This window comes from Loxodonta africana, chromosome X (assembly GCF_030014295.1).
Source record: "Loxodonta africana isolate mLoxAfr1 chromosome X, mLoxAfr1.hap2, whole genome shotgun sequence".
Lineage (NCBI taxonomy): Eukaryota > Metazoa > Chordata > Mammalia > Proboscidea > Elephantidae > Loxodonta > Loxodonta africana.
The window spans coordinates 45,312,791-45,335,647 of NC_087369.1; the positions used below are offsets into that span (position 1 = coordinate 45,312,791).

The 22,857-nt window shown below is 44.3% G+C and overlaps 1 long non-coding RNA gene across 1 annotated transcript in view; it reads right to left on the bottom strand.

Moving 5' to 3' along the window:
- Positions 1 to 286: 286 nt before the first annotated feature.
- Positions 287 to 22,857, bottom strand: part of LOC111752783 (uncharacterized) — a 78,655-nt gene continuing 56,084 nt past the window's right edge. Inside the window, exon 7 of the long non-coding RNA XR_010319756.1 lies at positions 287 to 10,566. This is a non-coding gene — a long non-coding RNA (uncharacterized LOC111752783). The remainder of the gene's footprint in view (positions 10,567 to 22,857) is intronic.

Genomic DNA, 22,857 nt, shown 5'->3' on the forward strand with positions numbered 1-22,857 from the left:
GAGGTAGAGGTTAGGTGGCCTGTGAAAGAAAGGGCCCAGGCCTCAAGAGACTTGGGGGTCCGCGGGGGAACCCCACCTCAAGCAGCTCAGTTCAGCTCCAGGCCAAGTTCCCCAGTGGCCTCCAAGGTCATTTGACTTAATGGGGACTGCAACCCCCAGGGTAAGTGAGGACATTTTCTTCCAAGAACTCTCCACCTGGAATCCCCCCCTTCTCCCCCTTTTTCCTTTCCTGCCTAACCCCCCCACGCCCCCCCTCCCGTGGCCACCGGGGAGCAGCCCACCCACAGCGAGCTTTTCCCTCTTTATTTACTTTTTTATTGAGGTATAACTTACATACAGTCAAGTGCACACATCTCAAGTGCCCAGCTTGATACATTTTTACATATGTATATACCTGCACAATCACCACCCAGATCGAAATATGGAACTTTTCCAGCAGCCCAGAAGCTCCCCTCTTGCCGCTCTTAGTCAATAACCCCCAACCAGTGTAATCTCCATCACCGTAGATGACTTTTGCCTGTTTTTAATAAATGGACTCCTGCAGCATATGCCTCTCGTGTGTGGCTTCTTTCATGCACTGTCTGCCAGATTCATACATGCTCTTGCGTGAAACAATCTTTCTTCCTTTTTAATTACTGAGTAGTATACCATTGTATGAATATATCACAATTTATTTATCCATTTTACTGTTGGTCGATGTTTGGATGGTCTCCAACTTGGGGCTATTATGAATAAAATGGCTGTGAACATTCTCCTATATGTCTTTTGGTGGCTATGAGGACCCATTTCCGTTGGGTATAACCTAGGAGTGGAATTGCTGGGTCATGAGATAGCATGCGTTTAACATTATTGCCAAACAGTTTTCCAAAGTTGTACCCAGTTAGCTTTTTAAAGCTGCAATTAAGGTACAAATGCTATTCAGAAAATCTCCAAGCACAGCATAATAATGACCCAAACCCAAAACTCACTGCCGTCGAGTCGATTCCGACTCATAGCGACCCTATAGGACAGAGTAGAACTGCCCCATAGAGTTTCCAAGGAGCGCCTGGCGGATTCGAACTGCCAACCCTTTGGTTAGCAGCCATAGCACTTAACCACTACGTCACCAGGGTTTCCATAATAATGACCCAGCCCACCCAGTGCCGTCGACAGTGGACATATATTCAGTACATATAATGTGCTAAGTCCCTGGTGCCATAAACATTTTAAGCACTAGGCTTGGATCTACTCAGAGGTGCCTCAGAAGAGAGGCTTGGTAATCTACTTCTGAAAGATGACAGCCATTGAAATTCTGTTGGAGCATAGCTCTAGTCTGCACACACATGGGGTCACCATGAGTTAGAAGAGAGTCGAAGGTAACTGGTTTGGTTTGGTTTGGTTTGGTTTTGACGTGCATTTCCATGCAAACATTCTCACAGTGCCTGTCTTCATCTCAGAATCAGTGCAAAATCTCAGAGGCTGAGTCATATTGCTCTTTGTCCTGGCTGCCCCGATTGGGACCCAGGCACAATATTCTGCTTGTGGAACAAATCTCCATTCTACAGATGAGGAGACCAAGGCCCAGAGAGGTGGCGACTTGTTGAATATTCCAGAGCTAGTGAGTGACAAGGCCAAGTCTGGAACTCAATTCTCTGGGCTCCTGGCCTGGCTAGCATTGTTCGCTTATGTATGTAAGCCTGAATCCACTTGCAGCCTTTTTAAATTTCCTCCCTCTTACACTGCACGTGACTAATGTGCCCCTGACCCAAGCCATGGTCTTTTCAATGCATGCAAAAGCTGGACAATGAAAAAAGAGGACAGAAGAATTGATGCATTTGAACTGTGGTGTTGGCAAAGAATATTGACTATACCATGGACTGCCACAGTCTTAAAAGAAATACAACCAGAATGCTCCTTGGAAGCAAGGATGGCAAGAGTCTGACTCATTCATGTTGGACACATTATTAGGGAAGACCAATCGCTAGAAAAAGACATCACGTTTGATAAAGTAGCAGGTCAGCGAAAATGTAGGAAACCCTCAAAGAAGTGTATTGACACTGTAGCCACGATGATAGATTCCAATGCACCAACCATCATGAAGATGGCATAGGGCCCACAGTGTTTTGTTCTATTATGCATAAGGTTACCATGCGTCAGAGTCGATTCAATGGGAACTAACAACACCGCAGTTTGGCATCTCCAACACTCCAGTACTTCAATCCTTTGGAGCCTTTGTCTTTGTTTTCTGGCTATCTATTCTTGTGTAATGCATATGGTAGTAGTGCAGTGGTTAAGATCTCAGCTGCTAACCAAAAGGTCAGCAGTTTGAATCCACCAGCAGCTCCTTAGAAATCCTATGGGGCAGTTCTACTCTGTCCTATAGGGGTCGCTATGAGTCGGAATCAAATCAACAGCACACAACAGCATTCTTGTGTGACATACCACCCTCAGACTTAGTGACTTAAACCAATGATTATTGTGTCTGGAGTATTGTGAGTTGACTGGACTCAGATGAAAATTTCTTACTTGGTGTCTCTCAAGTGGTTACAGTTAGATGGTGGCTGGGGCTGGAGTTCACCTGAGCTAGACGTCCAATGACACACTCATAGGGTTGGCAGTTGATGCTGGCTGTTGGCCAGATCATCTACATGTGGCTTGAGCTTCTCACAGCATGGTAGCTACGTTCTGAGAGGGAGTGACCCAAGAGGCAGGAAGAGGAAACCATCAGGCCAATTAAGAGCTACACCAGGAACTGGTATAGATTCATTTCCATCATATTCTATTGGTCAAAAGAGTCACAGGTCTGGGCCAAGTTCAAAGGGGTGGAGACACAGACTTGATAGTTGACTGGCAGGTCACATTGCAGAAGACCATATGGGATAACAGCTATAGTCGTGGCCATCTTTGTAAAATACACACCTTCCTTGTCCACTTACCCTGCTTCCCAACTGTAGGTCCAGGAAGGCCAGAAACATCCCTCCACCTCTTTGATTCTTGAACATACTAGGTTCCCAGGACTCCTTCCACTTCAGGTTAAAACCACCACACTGAGTCATCTCAACATCAGATCCTTGGCATGCCCTAACTGTGCCTATCCAGCACTGAACACTGAGCCAGCTCACCATTCCTCTGAGCACATGGCTTCTCTGGGTTCCAGCCAACACATATCAGTTCCTCTCCAAACTCTGAGCACTGTCACCACTCTGGAATGTCCAACCTGAACCCTGCCATCCTGGCTTCCAATATCCAGCTGCCACCTCCCCAGATCTTCTCCTCCTGACAATCATAGAACCCACTTGAACCCCAGCCTAAACTAGGATTCTCCCACAGCCACCTAACATGTTTGGAAAGGGAGGCTCGGCCACTACCCTTGTGTACTTACCCCTTTGAAAGAACACAGACTTTATAGTTCAAAGACCTGGGTTTGAATCCTTACTCTGCTCTTAACTGGCTGTGCAGTCTTGGGCAAGAGGTCAAACCTCTCTGTGACTTGGGTGTCCACATCTACAAAATGGACATAATTACTATACCCATTTCATAGGGTTGTTGTGAAGACGAAAGGTGATAAATATATAAGCATCTGGTACAGTGCGAGGGAAAGAACACTCAAAAACTAGAAGGCAGTTTCCCTGATCCAATTTTTTCTTTTCCCAGACTCCAAAACTACTTTTTTAAAGTAAACTGTTTACATGGGGGAAACCCTGGTGGCATAGTGGTTAAGAGCTACAGCTGCTAACCAAAAAGACGGCAGTTTGAATACACCAGGCACCCCTTGCAAACTCTATGGGGCAGTTCTACTCTGTCCTATAGGGTCATTATGAGTTGGAATGGACTCGACGGCAACGGGTTTGTTTTTTGTTGCTGTTGTTTACATGGGATTCCCTTTTATAATTGATGGGTTTTCACAAAGCAAACATGCCCACGTAAGCAGCACCTGGATCAAGAAACAGAAGGTTATCAGCACCCCAGAAGTCCCTGCCCCTTTAGAGTTCCTACCCACCCCCCAAGACTATGATTTCTAACACCATAGATTAATACCTGAGCACATTTGTGGCCGCCAACTCCCCTGTACAATTGGCCGACAAGATAGTCATCTATCTGGTGTGATTTGAAAGCCAGAAAATCCAGCTCCCAATGTGCCTCAATTTCCTCCATCACTGAGGCATTCCTTTGGTTAAGCATTGCTCCCCACCCACGGTTCTCTTAAAATGCAAATCCATCTGTTTTGGGGTAATGGTAATTCCCTCCAAAAAAGAAAAACAAAAGACCAAACTCATAGTGACCGTATAGGACAGAGTAGAACTGCCCCATAGGTTTCCAAGGTGCTGATAGATTCAAACTAGTCCCATAGAAAAACTATCTGGTCAACTTTTTCACACTCGCTCCCTGCACAACAGAAGTGTGGTTAGCTGCCACTGTTGAGTCACGTGGCAATCCTTATGCACAAAGGAGCAAAACGCTGCCCAGTCCTGTGCCATCTCCATGATCGCTTGTGGATGGGACTGTTGTGATCCATAGGGTTTTCATTGTCTGATTTTCAGAAGTAGGTCACCAGACCTATCTTCCTAGTTCATCTTAGCCTGGAAGCTCTGCTGAAATCTGTTCAGCATCACAGAAACACACAAGTACCCACTGACACGTGGGGGTGGCTGCGAATGCAGTGCATTAGCTGGGAATTGAACTCAGGTCTCCCAAAAATTGTGGTGTTGGTGAAGAATATCGAATATACCGTGGACTGCGAAAAGAATGAACAAATCTGTCTTGGAAGAAGTGCGGCCAGAATGCTCCTTAGAGGCAAGGATGGCGAGACTGCGTCTTACATACTTTGGACATGTCGTCAGGGGGCATCAGTCCCTGGAGAAGGACATCATGCTCGGTAAAATAGAGGGTCAGTGGAAAAGAGGAAGACCCTCAACGGGGTGGATTGACACAGTGGCTGCAACACTGAGCTCAAGCATAACAACGATTGTAAGGATGGCGCAGGACCGGGCAGTGTTTCGTTCTGTTGCGCATAGGGTCGCTATGAGTCGGAACCGAGTCAACAGCACCTAACAACAACAACAACTCCCACACAGAAGGCAAGAATTCTACCACTGAACCACCACTGCCGCCCCACCCCCAGCACAGTAGAGCCTTGTTAACCAGCAAAGAAATGGAGAACAAGGGAAAAGCACGGAACACGGAAGATAGACCTTACCTGCTTCACAGTATTGCCCACAGCCAATTCAGACTTTGGGTGTGCTTTTTAATCTGATGTTTAAAGCACTTAGGAACCCATCACTCACCACTACCACCAACCACAGCGATTCCAGCAAACCACCTGAGACACAGAAAAGGAGCAGGTGGTGACAAAAATTAATCCTGTGAGTTTGCTGAGGTGCGACCCCACCCTGCTCTCTCAATACACCTTTTCTAAGTCAGGCCCAGGAGAGCTTCTGGCACTCTGACATCATCAGATGTCAGGCCTTTGACAAATGAGCCCAGCCCCACAGCTGGAGCCTTTGATAAGCCATTTGCAGGCGTCTGGGAGACAGCCACGCCGTTCTTGGGAATGTATCCTAGCCCCGTCTCAAATTCATAGCTTTTCATGTTTTTTAAAAGTATGCCGTACATCTGTGAAGATTCATGGTTTAAAAGATTTTCTCTTTTCTCTGACGTTTCACCTTTTCTCCTTATTTTATTTTATTTTTTTAAGGAAAAGAAAATATTCACTCCAAGGTTCATTTAGTTTCTGGGTAATAACTGTCAGATATTAACAGATAGCCCCATACATCCAGCATAAAATAATAGAATTTGTTGAGTGCATTAGACATCCAATAATGGGCACGGCGGACAGTGTTGTAGAGCTGAAGAAAGGCTTCTGTTGGTAAAATGGAATGCATGCTTTGAAAAACAAGGCATAAAGGACATTTGTCAAAATGCCCTCTTGTACCTCCATGCATTTGCAAATGCTGGTGCCCCTACCTGGAAAAATTGTTCTTGCCTTTCTCTCCCAGACATCTCCTCATCCTGCAAGACTCGAATCGGCATCGTCTATCCCAGGCAGCATTCCCCCGTCCCTCTGCATCACATCCTGTGGTTGGGAGCCAAACCACTGGCCGTGGAGTTGACTCTGACTCATGGCAACCCCACGTGCATCAGAGAAGAACTGTGCTCTGTGGGGTTTTCGATGGCTGATTTTTCAGAAGTAGATTGCCAGGCCTTTCTTTCAAGGCACCTCTGGGTGGAGAACAGCCAACCTTTCGGTTAACAGCCAAGTGCATCAACTGCACCACCCAGCAACTGCATGGTTGGAAGCACATCCTCTCTATTCCCATAGCATTCTGGGCTTGCTTCTACCAAGGCACTTGTCATACTAACTTGTAACCGTCAACTGCACCGCTGTCCTCTTCAAACTGCAGGCTCCTTGAGGGCAGGGCTCCTAACGCCGCATGAGACTCAGTCTAGCAGATGTTATCAGAGCCTCACCTGGGTCCCCCAGCCCTGACCACTTCAGCATGGGCCTCTCCAGTCCCAATAGGCAGCATCTGCATCTTTGCCTGAGTGTTTTGTCTGGCTCCCAGTGCCCACTTTCCTGCTCCTGGGCAGCCTGGAAGTTCTGGGGAATTACTGCCCTCCCAGCAGCCCTCAAACAATGTTTGACAGAGCTGGTATATAAACACTCCAGTTACCTGCTCCCCTCCCCACCCCACCACATCCTGGATGGGAAAACTAAAGCTTGTGTGCAACATTGGCTTAGAAAGTTCCCCGGTGGTATTAAACTCCAGCTGCCCACTCTGCTAATGGGCTTGATAACACTTTTTATTGCCTTCCTGCCTTCCTTTCTCTGTCTCACTTCTGCACTCCCGTTTCCTGGGATCACCTCTCAAATAAACTGTGGCTGTTAGCTGCCATAGAATCGGCCCCCAACTCATGGCAACCCCAAGCACGATGGAACAAAATGCTGTCTGGTCCTGCACCATCTCAATGATCGATTGTGGATCAGACCACTGTGATCCATACGAATTTCATTGGCTGGTTTTCAGAAGTAGGTTGTCAGGCCTTTCTTCTTAGTCTCTCTTAGTCTAGACACTTTGCTGAAACCTGTTCAGCATCATGTTAACATGCAAGCCTCTGCCGACAGACGGATAGTGGCTGTGTATGAGGTTCACTGGCCAGGAATCAAACCCAGCTCTCCCACATGGAAGGTGAGAATTCTTCCACAGAACCACTAAAGCCTTTTCTCAGGATCAGCTCTGAAAGAAGCCAAACTGAGACGGAAACACATCATAGATGCTAACTAAATGATGTTTGAATGAATGAATAAATGAGCGATGGGATTTTTATAATGCAAATATCCCAAGGAGCTCTCGAGTGTTAGGCTCTTATGCACCTATTGCTGTTGTGTCAATTCCAACTCATAGCAAATCTACAGAACAGGGTAGATCTGCTCCATAGGGTTTCCAGGGCTGTAATCTTTATGGAAGCAGACTGCCACATCTTTCTCTCACAGAGCAGCTGATGGGTTCGAACCACTGACCTTTCAGTTAGCAACCGAGTGGTTAACCAGTGCACCACCAGGGCTCCTTGGGCTTTCATGTAGGGCCTGTATTATCCATTTAAGTGACTGCACTGAGTCGATCAAATTCAAAGACTACTTGAAAATCTCTCCCTCACTTTGAACAAAGCAGACAAGGCCAAGTGCTCTGGACCTGGGAAGACTGCATATTACATGGCACTGAAGTATAGCATGGCTGCACCCAACTTAGACATTGGAGCATGGGGAAGCCATGCCAATTTGGTTTTGCTTTGGGTCCACTGGCCACACTGGGTTCCCCTTTTCCTTCTGTAATCTATCACTTTGGAGCTCAGTTAGGTCTTGGGGTTTTGTTGACAAGAGAAGCTTTCAAAGACCATGTGTGCCATTGCTTTGCCTGGTGGAAACATCAGCAGCTAAGAGTCTGTCCTCACTGCTGGCTCTCAGCCCCTTTAGCTAACACAAAACAAAACCCAAACCAAACCCATTGCCACTGAGTCAATTCCAACTCATAGTGACCCCATAGGACAGAGTAGAACTGCCTCACAGGGTTTCCAAGGAGCACCTGGTAGATTCAAACTGCCAACGTGGTGGTTAGCAGCCATACCAGGGTGTCCTAGCTAACACAAGGGGCTCGGAAATAAGGAAACAAGTGAGGGTGTAGTCTAACAGTGCACGGTCTAATTTTACTGATGGCTTTTTTTTCCCAACGATCCTCTGTCCACTAGGGTCTAGCTTGGTTCTAAGAGACCATTTCATTTCCAGGCTGATATTTCTGCCACTTATATGGATCAGGGGCTTTGCCTGCAAGTGCTCGAGCTTATTGGAGACAAAGCTAACTGCTGACATCCTTTCTAGCTCAAAAATCCTTTCAAAATTTTAGAATGTCTTGATTTTTAATGGACTCAACTTTAGTTGCAGTTCTCTTTTCACTGTTTCCTGACAGGATTTCTGAATTGAGATTTTCTTTTATGGTCCTTCTTGCAGGCAAAAGAGCCTAGAATACTCACTTGGCCCACAGGTAGGGGAAGCAAACCAACAAAAATAGCTAACATTTATTGAGTGCTTATAATGTGCTGAGAGCTCTGTGTATGTTATCTCCTTTAACCTTCGCGCAACCCACAGGGCACTACGATTATCTCCCTTTGACAGAGGAAGAAAGTGAAGCCCAGCGAGATTACAGAACTGGCCCCGGGTCATCGGGTTAAGAAATGGCAGCGCAGGGCACACACCATGAGTCTGCACTCTTAACCATGGCACTCAGCTGACTTAACGTTTATTGAGCATCCCTTATTGCTAGGGGTTTGTAATATAAGCTTTACTTGCTTTGTCTTACTTTATCTTCCCCCCAAATTCTAATCAGTAGCATTTGTCTTTGTTGTTGTTGCTGTCGAGTTAGCTGCGACTCATGGCGACCTTGTGTACAACAGAACAAAACATTGCCCAGCCCTGCACCATCTTCGTGATCATTGGTGTATTTAAGGCTATTGCTACAGCGATTGTGTAGTGCCTTCCAACCTAGGGGGCTCATTTTCTAGCACTACATTGGCTAATACTCTATTGTCTTAGTTTAGATTCCCCCAAAAGGACACCATGGGATGAGGATGTGAGCACAAGTTGTTTATTTGGGAAGGGATCCCAGGAAACCCCAGCAAGAGAGGGGACATGAGACAAGGAAGGGAAGGAAGCCAATAAAGGTGTGTTATCGATCAAGTTAGCACCACGGGCAACTGGAGCTCAATCCTCCCAAGGAAATTGAGGAGGCATTGTAGAATGTGTACCTCAATTACCCTGGGCATGGAGGCTGAGGTGTTTGTCCACCAACTCTCACCGGTCATTAGTTGAGGGCTGCCCCTGGTGGGCATACATTGTCTGGCCCCTCTGGCCTGCTGCATGCAGGCAGAGTGGGCTCAGGGTTCAGAGGAAGCTCTAAGGCCAAGAGCTGTAGAGGCCAGCAGTTATAAATCAGGCCTGTGTGCATTGCAGGGCAAAAGCATGGGGAAATATGGGCAAGGTACCAATTATACCCACTATAGGATTAATATTCTCGGCGTATAAATGAGATGAGGAAACTGCAGCTTTATGACACACAATAGAGGTCTGGTTAACTAGAGATAAATGCCATAGTCCCCCAAAATCTCAAGACAGCAAGGACGGACAGCACTATCTCTGCCCTTAAAAGATTTATCTATTTAACTAGATAAAAGTGGCCCCCAACCCTAGAGTTGTTAGGGGGCTGATGGGTAGCCTGGGGATGATTCAAGGGAAGAAGAAACAAAGGCAGGAGATGGTGCTAACAGAAGAAGAGGAGCAACAAAATCAGAGAGAAAGATTTTCAGTATGCTTGCGGTGATGTGGCAAAACCAAAAATGGAAGAAGAAATTCCTATACATCATGATGGTAATATTCTCAAGTTCTTTTGATTAGTAAGAAAACAAACAAAAATGTCCTCTGCCTAAAGGTACATAATCAAATGTCCTTCCAAGAGCAGCCAGAATCCATAAAACAGCACTCTCCACCAGGGGATTCCCGGCTCTCACTCCACTTTCTGGGAAACCCAACTTTGCCCGACCACAGGAAAGAGGAATGGCCTTGAAGGAGAACCTTCCCTGGAACTGGTCTGACTCCCAAAGCAATGGTGCTCTTAGTAGAATGCTCTGTGGAAACTTGTTTGTCCCAGGGGAGAGAAGCCAATTCAGTTAAGGGAATGGTTGGTTCTTGAACCATAAAAGTCCAAGTCATTTCTTTTAAGATGTTTAGCAGTGCTATATTGCCAAGTGTGGTAGGGAGAATAATGGCCCCCAAAGATGTCCATCTTTGGAACCCGTGAATATGTTACCTTGTATGGCAAAAAAAAAAAAAAAAGACTTCAGCGATATGATTAAGTTAAAGATCTTGAGATAAGGAGATTATCCTGGTTTATCCAGAGAGCCCAATGTAATCACAAGGGCTCTTAGAAGTAGAAGAGGGAGGCAGAAGAAGAGGCCATGTGAGGACTCAACCCACCATTGCTGACTCCGAAGGTGGAAAAATGGGCCCATGAGCCAAGGAATGTGGGCAGCATCTAGAACCTGGAAAACACAAAGAAACAAATTTTCCCATAGAGTCTCTGGAACGTAGCCCTGCCGACACCTTGATTTTAGTCCAGTGAGACCCATTTCAGACTTCTAACCTCCAGAACTAAAAGATAATAAATTTGTGTTGTTTTAAGCTACTAAATTTGTGTTAATTGTTACCACAGCAATACTAAACCAGGTACCTGGGGAACCCCCAAGCTGGCAGGCTGCTCATGTCCACTATGAGTGCTACGGGTGTGGAATAACCTCACAATTACCCCTTTAAGCAGTCCCGGGGAAATTTGCAGGAGGCCCCCACTTCTTGATAGACAACAGTGGTCCCTGGAAAATGTCAGGTCTAAGAGAATTCCCATTCCCTGCATCCATGAGGGAGCTAAATGCCATAGGAATTAGCAAGCAGCTCCCCAACACATGCATTTACTGAGTTAACCAAGAACTCTACCGCAGCTGTTTCTCATCATCTTCAGATGGCTTTAATCACATCTAGAATCATAAACAAATGGTTCCCAAATCTGGTTGGGCCTCAGAATTACCTGAGGGCACTTGCTAATACCACCACTCGTCTGTCAGTTTGTTGTACTGTGGTGGCTTGTATGGTGCTGTGATGCTGGAAGCTATGCCACCAGTATTTCAAATACCAGCAGGGCACCCATTGTGGACAAGTTTCAGCTGAGCTTCCAGACTAAGAGAGACTAGGAAAAAGGACCTGGCGATCTACTTCTAAAAAATTGGCCAGTGAAAACTTTATGAATAGTTTGATATAGTGCCAGAAGATGAGCCCGTCAGGTTGAAGGCACTCAAAATTCAACTGAGGAAGAGCTGCCTCCTCAAAGTAGAACCCAAAAAAAACAAACAAACCCATTGCCACTCAGTCAACTCCAACTCGTAGCAACCCTTTAGGACAGAGTAGAACTGCCCCACAAGATTTCCAAGGAGCAGCTGGAGGATTTGAACTGTCACCCTTTTGGTTAACAGCCATAGCTCTTAATGACTATGCCGCCAAATATGTGTGTGGAGTCAAGATTTCAGGACCTTCTTTGCTGATGTGGCTTGACTCAAAATGAGAAGAAACAGTTGCAAACATCCATTAATAATCAGAACATGGAATGTACAAAGAATGAATCTAGGAAAATTGGAAGTCATCAAAAATGAAATGGAATGCATAAACATTGATATCCTAGGCATTAATGAGCTGAAATGGACTGATATTGGCCATTTTGAATCAGACGATCATATGGTCCACTATGCCAGGAATGACAAATTAAAGAGGAATAGTGTCACACTCATCATCAAAAAGAACATTTCAAGATCTATCCTGAAGTACAATGCTGTCAGTGATAGGATAATATCTATACAAGTAAGACCAGTTAATATGACTACCATTCAAATTTACAAACCAACAACTAATGTCAAAGAGGAAGAAATTAAAGACTTTTACACCAAATTCTATAGTCTGAAATTGATCAAACATGCAGTCAAGATGCATTGATAATTACTGGTGATTGGGAAGTGGAAGTTGGAAACAAAGAAGAAGGATCAGTAGTTGGAAAATATGGCCTTGGTGATAGAAACAATGCCAGAGATCACATGAGAGAATTTTGCAAGACCAACGACTTATTCATTGCAAATACCTTTTTTTCAACAACATAAACTGGGACTATACACCTGGGCCTTGGTGGATGACGTATGCAGGGATCAAATTGACCACATCTGTGGAAAGAGGCAATGGAGAAGCTCAATATCATTAGACAGAACAAGGCCAGGGGCCAACTGTGGCACAGACCATCAATCGCTCATATGCAAGTTCAAGTTGAAACTAAAGAAAATTAAAACAAATCCATGAGACCCAAAGAACGACCTTGAGTATATACTACCTGATTTTACAGACCATCTCAAGAATAGATTGGATGCACGGAACGTTAATGACCGAAGACCAGATGACTTGTGGAATGACATCATGGACATCACACATGAAGAAAGCAAAATGTCATTAAAAAGATAGGAAAGAAAAAAAATGGGTATCAGAAGAGACTATGAAATTTACTCTTGAATGTAGCTAAAGTGAATGGAAGAAATGATAAAATAAAAGAACTGAACAGAAGATTTCGAAGGGTGGCTCAAGAAGACAAAGTATTATAATGAAATGTGCAAAAAATCTGAAATTAGAAAACCAAAAGGGAAGAACACACTCAGCATTTCTTAAGCTGAAAGAACTGAAGAAAAACTTTAAGCCTCAGGTTGAATACTGAAGGATTGACCAACACAGGAAGCATCAAAAAAAGATGGAAGTAATACACAGAGTCACTGTACGAAAAAGAATTGGTTGACGTTCACTGATTTCAGAAAGTGGCACATGTTCAAGAACTGATGGTATTCAAGGAAGAAGTCCAAGCTGCACTGAAGGCATTGTTGAAAAACAAGGCTCCAGGAATTGACTGAACACCAGTTGAGATGTTTCAACAAACAGATGCAAGGCTGGAAATGCTTACTCGTCTATGCCAAGAAATCTGGAAGACAGCTAGCTACCTGGCCAACTGACTGGAAGAGATCCATTATGTGTCCCCATTCCAAAGAAAGGTGATCCAATAGAATATAGAAAGTATCAAACAATATCACACCCAAGTAAAATTTTGCTGAAAATAATTACAAAATGATTGCTGCAGTACATCAACAGGGAACTTCCAGAAAGTAGAACAACGGATATCACTGGTGATGTGAAATCGATCTTGGCTGAAAGCAGAGAATAACAGAAAGATGTTTACCTGTGTTTTAGTGACTATGCAAAGGCATTCGACTCTGTGGATTTCAACAAATTATGGATAACATTGTGAAGAACGGGATTTCCAGAACACCTAATTGTGCTCATGAGGAGTCTGTACATAGACCAAGAATTAGTTGTTCGAACAGAACAAGGGGATACTGCGTGGTTTCAAGTCAGGAAAGGTGTGTATCAGGGTTGTATTCTTTCACCATACCTATTCAATCTGTATGCTGAGCAAATAATCTGAGAAGCTGGACTATATGAAGAAGCACGGGGCATCAGGATTGGAGGAAGACTCATTAACAACCTGCAATATGCAAATGACATAAGATTGCTTGCTGAAAGTGAAGAGGACTTGAAGTACTTGCTAATGAAGATCAAAGACCACAGCCTTCAGTATGGATTGCACCTCAACATAAAGAAAACAAAAATCCTCACAACTGGACCAATGAGCAACATCATGATAAACGGAGAAAAGATTGAAGTTGTCAAGGATTTCATTTTACTTGGATCCACGATCAACAGCCATGGAAGCAGCAGTCAAGAAATCAAAAGACTCATTGCATTGGGCAAATCTGCTGCAAAAGACCTCTTTAAAGCATTAAAAAGCAAAGATGTCACCTTGAAGACTAAGACTAAATACCTGGCCCAAGTCATGGTATTTTCAAACACCTCATATGCATGCAAAAGCTAGACAATGAATAAGGAAGATGAAAGAAAATTGATGCCTTTGAATTACGGTGTTGGCAAAGATTATTGGATGTACTGTGGACAGCCTGAAGAATGAACAAATCTGTCTTGGAAGAAGTACAGCCAGAATGCTCTTTAGAAGCAAGGATGGCGAGACTTTGTCTCACATACTTTGGACGTGTTATCAGGAGGGACCAGTCCCTGGAGAAGGACATCATGCTTGGTAAACTACCTGGTCAGAGAAAGAGAGGAAGACCCTCAAGGAGATGGATTGACACAGTGGCTGCAACAATGGGCTCAAACATAGGAGCGATTGTAAGGATGGTACGGAACGGAACAGTGTTTCGTTCTGTGGTACATGGGATCGCTATGAGTCAGAACTGACCTGACAGCACCTAACAACAACAACTTGCTAATGAAGTCCAAAGCTACCCTATCTCTGTCCTTAAACACTTTGGCCCAGGCCAGTAAAATGAGGCTGTCTGATGGTGCGGTCTGGGAGTCTGTGTTTATGACAGGTATCTCCAGGGCATTCTGGCACCTGTCTGTGGACCAAGATTTAGGAAGCACTGTTCTAAACTGCTGAGCTTTAGAGCCTCATGGAATGCTGCAACTAGCTATGGTATCTAGATAGTTGGATTCCAAAAATTTCAAAACTCTCAGCAGGGCACTGTGTTACTGAAAGAGTTTCACCGTGAGAATGCAAAATTGCAGCCTTAGTGTCCTTCACCTGGATAGTCTATAGCTGAAGGTGACCCTAGAGCTGAAAGTCCCTCATGGCAGCAAAGACCTCTGCATTCAGGCTCCAGCTCCACCACATTTGTCAGACCCCTGGCCTCAACCCTGATGCCCCACTGCTCCAAACCAGAAAAACCAAACCCATTGTCATCAATTCCAACTCATGGCAACCCTATGCGTGTCAGAGTAGAACTGTACTCCATAGGGTTTTCAATGGTCTTAATCTTATAGAAAGGAGCCCTGGTGATGCAGTAGTTAAGCACCCAGCTGCTAACCTAAAGGTCGATGGTTTGAACCTACCATCAGCTACATGTGAGAAAGACGTGGCAGTCTGCTTCCATTAAGATGACAGCCTTAGGAAACCAATGAGGCAGTTCTACTCTTTCATATAGCATTGCTATGAGCTGAACTCGACTCGACAGCAAGGGTAATCTTACAATAGTAGATTGCCAGGACTTTCTCCTGCAGCACCACTGGGTGACTTTGAACCACCAACCTTTCAGTTAGTAGCCAAGTGCAAATTCCACTGTCTCGAGACCTCCGTTAACAGAAAGACAAACTTGGGCAATATCCAACATTGTGGACTTTGCTGGTTGACTACTCATCAGCCTCTCCCTCCCTTTGTCCTTGCTAACAGAAGCCTAGTTCTGCTGGCAGGCAGCAACCGAACAGGAAAGGTCGGCCCCTCCGCAGTCCCAGAAAAGGATTACTCTACTCCAGCCGTGGGACTCCCAGTTCTCTCTGCTGATGATTGGTGAAAAAATGGTCCCATGGCCCATTTCTGAATATAGAGTCATAACTGGAAGTCTGCTGAGGATTTGGGGAAGAGAATTTTCCCCCTGATATAAGGGAAACCATTGCAGGAAGAGGTTTCTTTCCACTCACTCTCTTCTTTCCTGCTTGGGATGCTATTATGTAGGGATATAAAGCGTGGTGCTATAACTGCCATCTTGTGACCATGAGGTGACAGATTTAAGGGTTGAAAGAAAGAGCAGAAGGATGAAGAAGAGTCAACCTTGATAAAGTCATTGCGCAGCTCAGCCAAACTTGTAAACGCCTAGCTCCAGATTTCTTGTCATGGAGATCAAATAAAAGTCAGTATTGCTCGGGCCGCTGTTAGTTATGCCATGTGAGAGCTTTAAAACTTGGCACCCCAATTTTTTGCCCCCCCCCCTCATTGAGAGGTAGAGTTTATATACCTTCCTCTCAAGTTTGGGTTCTGCGACTACTTGATCAATAGAATACAGTGGAAGGCTATGCCAGTTCCCGAGCCCAGGCCTTAAGAAACAGGCCATCTTCTGCTTCCTGTCTCTTGGGACATCTGCTCTTAGAATCCAGATGCCATGGGAGCAGCCCATTGGGAGGCCCACATCAGAGGAACCAACTTACCAGCCAGGTAGGTGAGCCATCTTCAAAGTGGCTCCTCAGGCCCTATGTTAAGCTGTCCCAGCTAATGTCACATGATGCAGAGACAAACCTTCCCCACCAAGCTCTTCTCAAATTGCAAATTCCTGAACTAAAAACATGATCATTGTTGCTTTAAGCCACAAAGTTTTGGGGTCTTTTATTACACATCGATAGGTTACCAGAACACTCTGTCACTTGCAGCTGAACTACATTCAAATAGGGGCAGAGCCATCCTGTAGACCAGGGGTTGGCAAAACTTTTCTGTAACTGGTCAGATAGTATTTTCAACTTTGCAAGCCATACAGTCTCTATTGCAACCACTCAATTCTCCCACTGTAGTGTGAAATCAGCTATAGGCAATAAGTAAAGGAATGGGCATGGCCATATTTCAATAAAGTATTACTTATAAAAACAGGTGGTGGGCCAGATTTGACCCTCAAGCCATAGTTTGCCCACCCTGCTGTAGACCAAGGCTACACATTCTGCCTCCTCCCAAGCCCCAGACTTCTGTTAGTCCTTGCCCTGGGTCTCCTGTCATGCCAGAAGAGACCACTGGGCCGACTGCGGTCATCCATCATGATGTTTTAACCAGCCAGCGGGGACGTTGAAAAACTCAACTCTCAACTGTGCATTGAACCCGAGGCCTGACCAAAAAGCCCTCCAAAAGCCTGTGGTTCCTCCCAGGGAGGCCAGACATCGAAACCATACAGACTCTTCCCCAGGCAAATTGTTACCCCCACTTGACACTCTATTTAATGGAAAGCCTTTCCCAGAAATAAGTATATTAAAGTAAGCTTTGCATTTTTTACATTAACTGAAATTTGATGCAAATTGATAATAAATTACCTTCCCCCTACTCATTCATTTGGGAATCACATAAACTAGTTTACAGTTATGTATTATTACATTTCGCATTAATATAGCCATAGGAAGCTAGGCTTTGGAGAAATTTGCTTCCCAGCAAACCATCAGAAATCAAGGAGGTAAAAGTGGGATTTGGAGGGATATCTGACACTCCTAATGCGCTAGCCTCTGAGAGTTGTGAGAAGTAAGGCATCAGTGCACTGCTCGAGGCCCAAATAATTCATCAAATGATCACCGTTTGTCTTATTTGTCTGGCATAATTTTGCCCACTTCAGGGTCTTACAGCCTTCCTTTCTTCTTTCTTCCTCCCTCCCTCCCTTCCTTCCTTTATTCTTCTCTCCCTTCCTTCATTATTCTTTTCTTCCTTTCATTAACTTTTACATGAGTGTCTGCAAGGCCATTAGCAATGTACTACCTTGGATAGCAATGATCAGATTAGAGAGTACAAAAGGTTTACTATCTAATGAAGGTACAACAACTAGACAAAACTATAAGATGGCTAAAAATATTCAAGGTAGAATTTCTAAGTATACCTTCACATCTAGAATATAAGTTCAGTGGAGGCTTTGGTTTAAAAACGGTGGACTGAACACACATATTTACCTCCACTTCCTCTTGACATATCACTAAACCACAGAAAATGAATTTTTAAAAAGACAAGCCCACAAAGGCAGAGAAAATGGGAGAGGTGAGAAAGCAAGAAAATTGTAGACTATGGAAAGCAGGTAAATGAGTAGTAACTAACTTACCAGATTTGAGAAAGTTCCTAAGCAGGAAGGGGTACAGAATCTCATCTGCAACATAGAATTTTTAAGATCTTCATGCTTGCAAATGTCTTTATAGTCCTTCATATTTGATTTATATTTTTTATGGGTATAGCATTTCAAGTTGGAAATCATTTTCTCTTATCATTCTGAAGGCATTTCTCTATTGTCTCTTAGCTTCCAGGTGCTGTTGAGAACTCCAACACAATTCTGATTCTTCATCTTTTTTATGCCATCCTTTTTTTTTTTTTAACCTTTGGAATCTTTTAGGGTCTTCTCTTTGTGAACTCTTTCTTCAGCAGTTGTACAGCATGAGTAGGGAAAAGAAAGTCAGTCCTGGTTAGAGTAGGCCAGGAGATTCCGAAAGTGATAGCTCCGTGAAGATGGAATAGAATATTTTATGTGCTTAACTTTATTAACAAGAGATTTAGACAACAAGTGAAATTTTGGAGTTGAGTTAGCAATAGGTACGTAGAATAATGTATCAGTTAGTTGTTGCTGTGCAACAAACCACTCAAAAAATTAGTGGTTTAAAACAATCACTACTTCATTTGGTTACAACTTTGTGGGTCAATAATTTGGGCTGGAGTCAGCTGGGTGTCTCTTCTGCTGGTCTTGCCTGAGCTCACTCATGCAGCTGCAGTCACCCGGTAGCTCAGCTGTGGCTGGATGGTCCAAGATGGCCTCACTCACATGTCTGGTGTTTACCAGGTTGTTGGCTGGGAAGCCCTGGTTCTCCTCAACATGGCCTCACTGGCAGGAGAGCTCAGGCTCATTCACATCATGGCCTCAGGGTTCAAACTGCATCACATTTGCTAATATCTGTTGTAGGCTCATCCTCTGTATATGTCCCAAAGGAGCCCTGGTGGTGCTGTGGTTAAAGGACTCGGCTGCTAAGCAAAAGATCGGAGGTTCGAAGCCACCAGCTGCTCTGAGGGAGAAAGATGTGGCAGCCTGCTTCTGTAAAGATTTACAGCCTTGGAAGCCCTACGGAACTGACTCGACGGCAGTGGGTTTGGTTTTGGGTTTATATGCATCCCTATCTTAATCTCTAGAACCTATGAATCTTATACGGCAAAAGAGAACTTTGCAGATGTGATGAAGTAAAGGATCTTGAGATGGGGAGATTATCCTGGATTGTCTGAGTGGACCTGAGGTAATCACCAATCAAAAAAAAAAAAAAAACACAAACTCGTTGCCGTCGAGTCGATTCCAACTCATAGCGACCATATAGGACAGAGTAGAACTGCCACATGGAGTTTCCAAGGAGGGGCTAGTGGATTCGAACTGTTATCTTTTGGTTAGCAGCCAAGCTCTTAACCACTGCACCACCAAGGCTCTGAGGTAGTCACAAGTGTCCATATAAAAGGGATGAAGGAGGAGTCAGAATCAGAGGAGAAGGTGATATGATGACAGAAGCAGAGATTGGAGTGATGTGCTTTGAAGACAGAGGAAGGGGCTAAAAGCCGAGGAATTCTGGCAGCCACTAGAAGCCAAAAAAGTCAAGGAAATGGATCCTTCCCTCAGAGACTCCAGAAAGAACCAGCCCTGCCAACACCTTGACTCTAGCCCGGTGCAACTGATTTCAAACTTCTGACCTCCAGAACTGTAAGAGAATAAACTTGTGTTGTTTTCAGCCACTAACTTTGTGGTAATTTGTTACAGCAGCAACAGGAAACCAGTACAATGTCCCACTGACAAAAGCAACTCACATGGCTGAGCTCAGATTTGACAAGGGAGAAACCAACCAAGAGGCGGAGGAGCACAAAGTCATATTGCCAAGGGGTGTGCACTCAGGGAAGAATTATCACAACCAACTTTGCAAATAATCTACCAGAGCAAATAAGAGAGAAAACAGAACAGTAGACTGCATGGCTCCACTATGAGTATTGTTTACATAATCATAATAATATGAACCCTGAATATTCTCTAACCTAAATTTATAACACGAGTATATTGAGAGAAAGTGAGACTGCGGAGAGTGAGAATAGGTGATGATGATGAAGGTAAACGAAATACTCATTTTCCATCATAACCAAGTCAGTAGGAATTAAAAGATAATGTCTACAACAGAAAACTCAGAGTAGTAGTATAAGCATGTTATTTAGAGTTGTTGTGACTCACGGTGACTCCCTGTGTACCGAGTAGAACTGCTCCATTGGGCTTTCAAGTCTGTGAGCTTCCAGAAGTAGATCACCAGGTCCTACTTCCAAAGCACCTCTGGGCGAGTTCGAAGGCCAACCTCTGGCCAGTAGTCTATCACTTAAATATTTCCTCCACCCATACTTATCTTATTTAGAGTTGTTGTTGTTGTTAGATGCTGTTGAGTTGGTTCTGGCTCATAGCGACCCCATGTACAACAGAACAAAACACTGCCTGGTCCTGCCCCATCCTCACAATCGTTGTTATGCTTGAAACCATTCTTGCAGCCACTGTGTCAATCCATCTTGTCGTGGGTCTTCCTCTTTTTCTCTGACCCTCAGTTTCCCAAGCATGATGTCCTTCTCCAGGGATTGGTCCCTCCTAATAACATGTCAAAAGTACATGAGACGAAGTTTTGCCATCCCCGCTTTCAGGGAGCACTCCGGCTGTATTTCTTCCAAGACAGACTTGTTCATTCGTCTGGCAGTCCATGGTATATTCACTATTCTTTGCCAGCGCCATAATTCAAAGGCATTAATTCTTCTTCGGTCTTCCTTATTCATTGTCCAGTTTTGCATGCATAGGAAGCGATTGAAAATATCATGGCTTGGTGAGGCACACCTTAGTCCTCAAAGTGACAGCTTTGCTTTTTAACACTTTAAAGAAGTCTTTTGCAGCAGATTTGCCCAATGCAATACATCGTTTGATATCTTGACTGCTGCTTCCATGGGCATTGACTGATTTAGAAGTTAAAGAGGTAAATACCCAAAGAAAGAGATAGCCAGAGGAGGTGAAGTGGGAGAGGGGTGCCAGAGATTTCTGTTTGTTCACATAAAGGCTTGTAGAACTCTCACTGCTTAAACTCTATCCATGCATAGAATAGACTGTCAGTGAAAGAGAGGGAGACCCTCAACGAGATGGATTGACACAGTGGCTGCAACAATGGGCTCAAGCATAGCAACAATTGTAAGGATGGCGCAGGACCGGGCAGTGTTTCATTCTGTTGTACATAGTGTTGCTATGAGTCAGAAAAAAACTTGACAGCACCTAACAACAACATGCATAGTTTGACAAAAATAGAAGCTAGGTATTTTGAAAGGAAGGTGCACTGCCTTTCTTGTGTAACAATACAATCTGTCCTTTACAATCCTTAACCCATTACCATCGAGTGGATTCTGACTCATAGTGACCCTATAGGACAGAGTAGAACTGCCCCATAGGGTTTCAAGGAGAGGCTGGTGGATTTGAACTGCCGACCTTTTGGTTAGCAGCCTGAGCTCTTGGCCATTGTACCACTAGAGCTCCGTACAACCTATTGCCAATGCTAAAAGCTATACTCTTCCCTCACTAATAAACAAGTGAAAATAAATTTAAAGGCAAGGTGATATACAAATACATGCAGATAAAACTAAAAGGCCTCAAGTAGAAGTGAAGACTCCAAGCTCCTTAGCCTAGAGGCTGAGGAAAGGTCACTATAACGTTAACAGGCATTTGCCTGAAAGTTATAAAGGTAATTTATATCCAGAACATTTCCACCCATGTGAGAGAATGACCCTCCATTTTACTACATGTTGTATTAATGTCAATCAATATATGTTTGAGCGCTTTATACGTTATGGACAATAATGTTGGAGCCTTGCAAACCATTCCTGTTGGGGGAGCCACGCAAAATTCTGCAGGAAACAGCAGAACAACCAAGCCCTGCATGGCCCATCTCTCACTGGGCTCAGCAAATGTTAATCAGTTCAGCTATGCAAATAAGGCCAGAAGTTGGCCTATTCCCAGGCTGAAAACAGGAAATGCCCTGAGGGGAAGGCCATTTGGAATGGGGAAGTCTGGGCTGTATCTGTTCTAGAGGAAGCTGAGTGTTCTCCTGAACAGGGTCCTGTGCCGAGGAAAGATAGCCATGCAGATGAGCCAGGGGACTTGGGCCAAGTCACCTCAGTGATTTGGCAAACACAAAAAAACCAAACACGTTGCCGTCAAGTTGATTCCAACTCATAGCAATCCTATAGAACAGAGTAGCCCCATAGGGTTTACAAGGAGCCACTGGTGGCTTTGTATGTTCAACATTTTGGTTAGCAGCTGAGCTCTTAAGCACTGCACCACCAGGGCTCCAGTGACTTGGCAGTCCATGGTATATTCAATATTCTTCACCAATACCATAATTCAAAGGCGTCAATTCTTTTTCTGTCTTCCTTATTCACTGTCCAGCTTTCGCATGCATACGTGGCGATTGAATTTACCATGGCTTGGGTCAGGCACACCTTAGTCCTCAAAGTGCCTAATACAATATGTCATTTGATTTCTTGACTGCTGCTTCCATGGCTGTTAATTGTGGATCCAAGTAAAATAAAATTCTTGACAACTTCAATATTTTCTCTGTTTATCATGATGTGTATTGGTCCAGTTGTGAGGATTTTTGTTTTCTTTATGTCGAGGTGCAGTTCATACTGAAGGCTGTAGTCTGATCTTCATCAGTAAGCGCTTCAAGTCCTCTTCACTTTCAGCAAGCAAGGCTGTGTCATCTGCATATCACAGGTTGTTAATGAGTCTTCCTCCAATCCTGATGCCCTGTTTGTCTTCATATAGTCCAGCTTCTCGGATTATTTGCTCAGCACACAGATTGAATAAGTATGGTGAAAGGATACAACCCTGACGCACAACTTTCCTCACTTTAAACCTCTCAGTACCCCCTTGTTCTGTTGCAAAGACTGTTTGCTTCTTGGTCTATGTACACACTCCTCATGAGCACAATTAAGTGTTCTGGAATTCCCATTCTTCACGATGTTATCCATAATTTGTTATGATCCACACAGTCAAATGCCTTAGCATAGTCAATAAAACACAGGTAAACATCTTTCTGTTATTCTCTGCTTTCAGCCAAGATCCATCTGACATCAGCAACCATATCCCTCA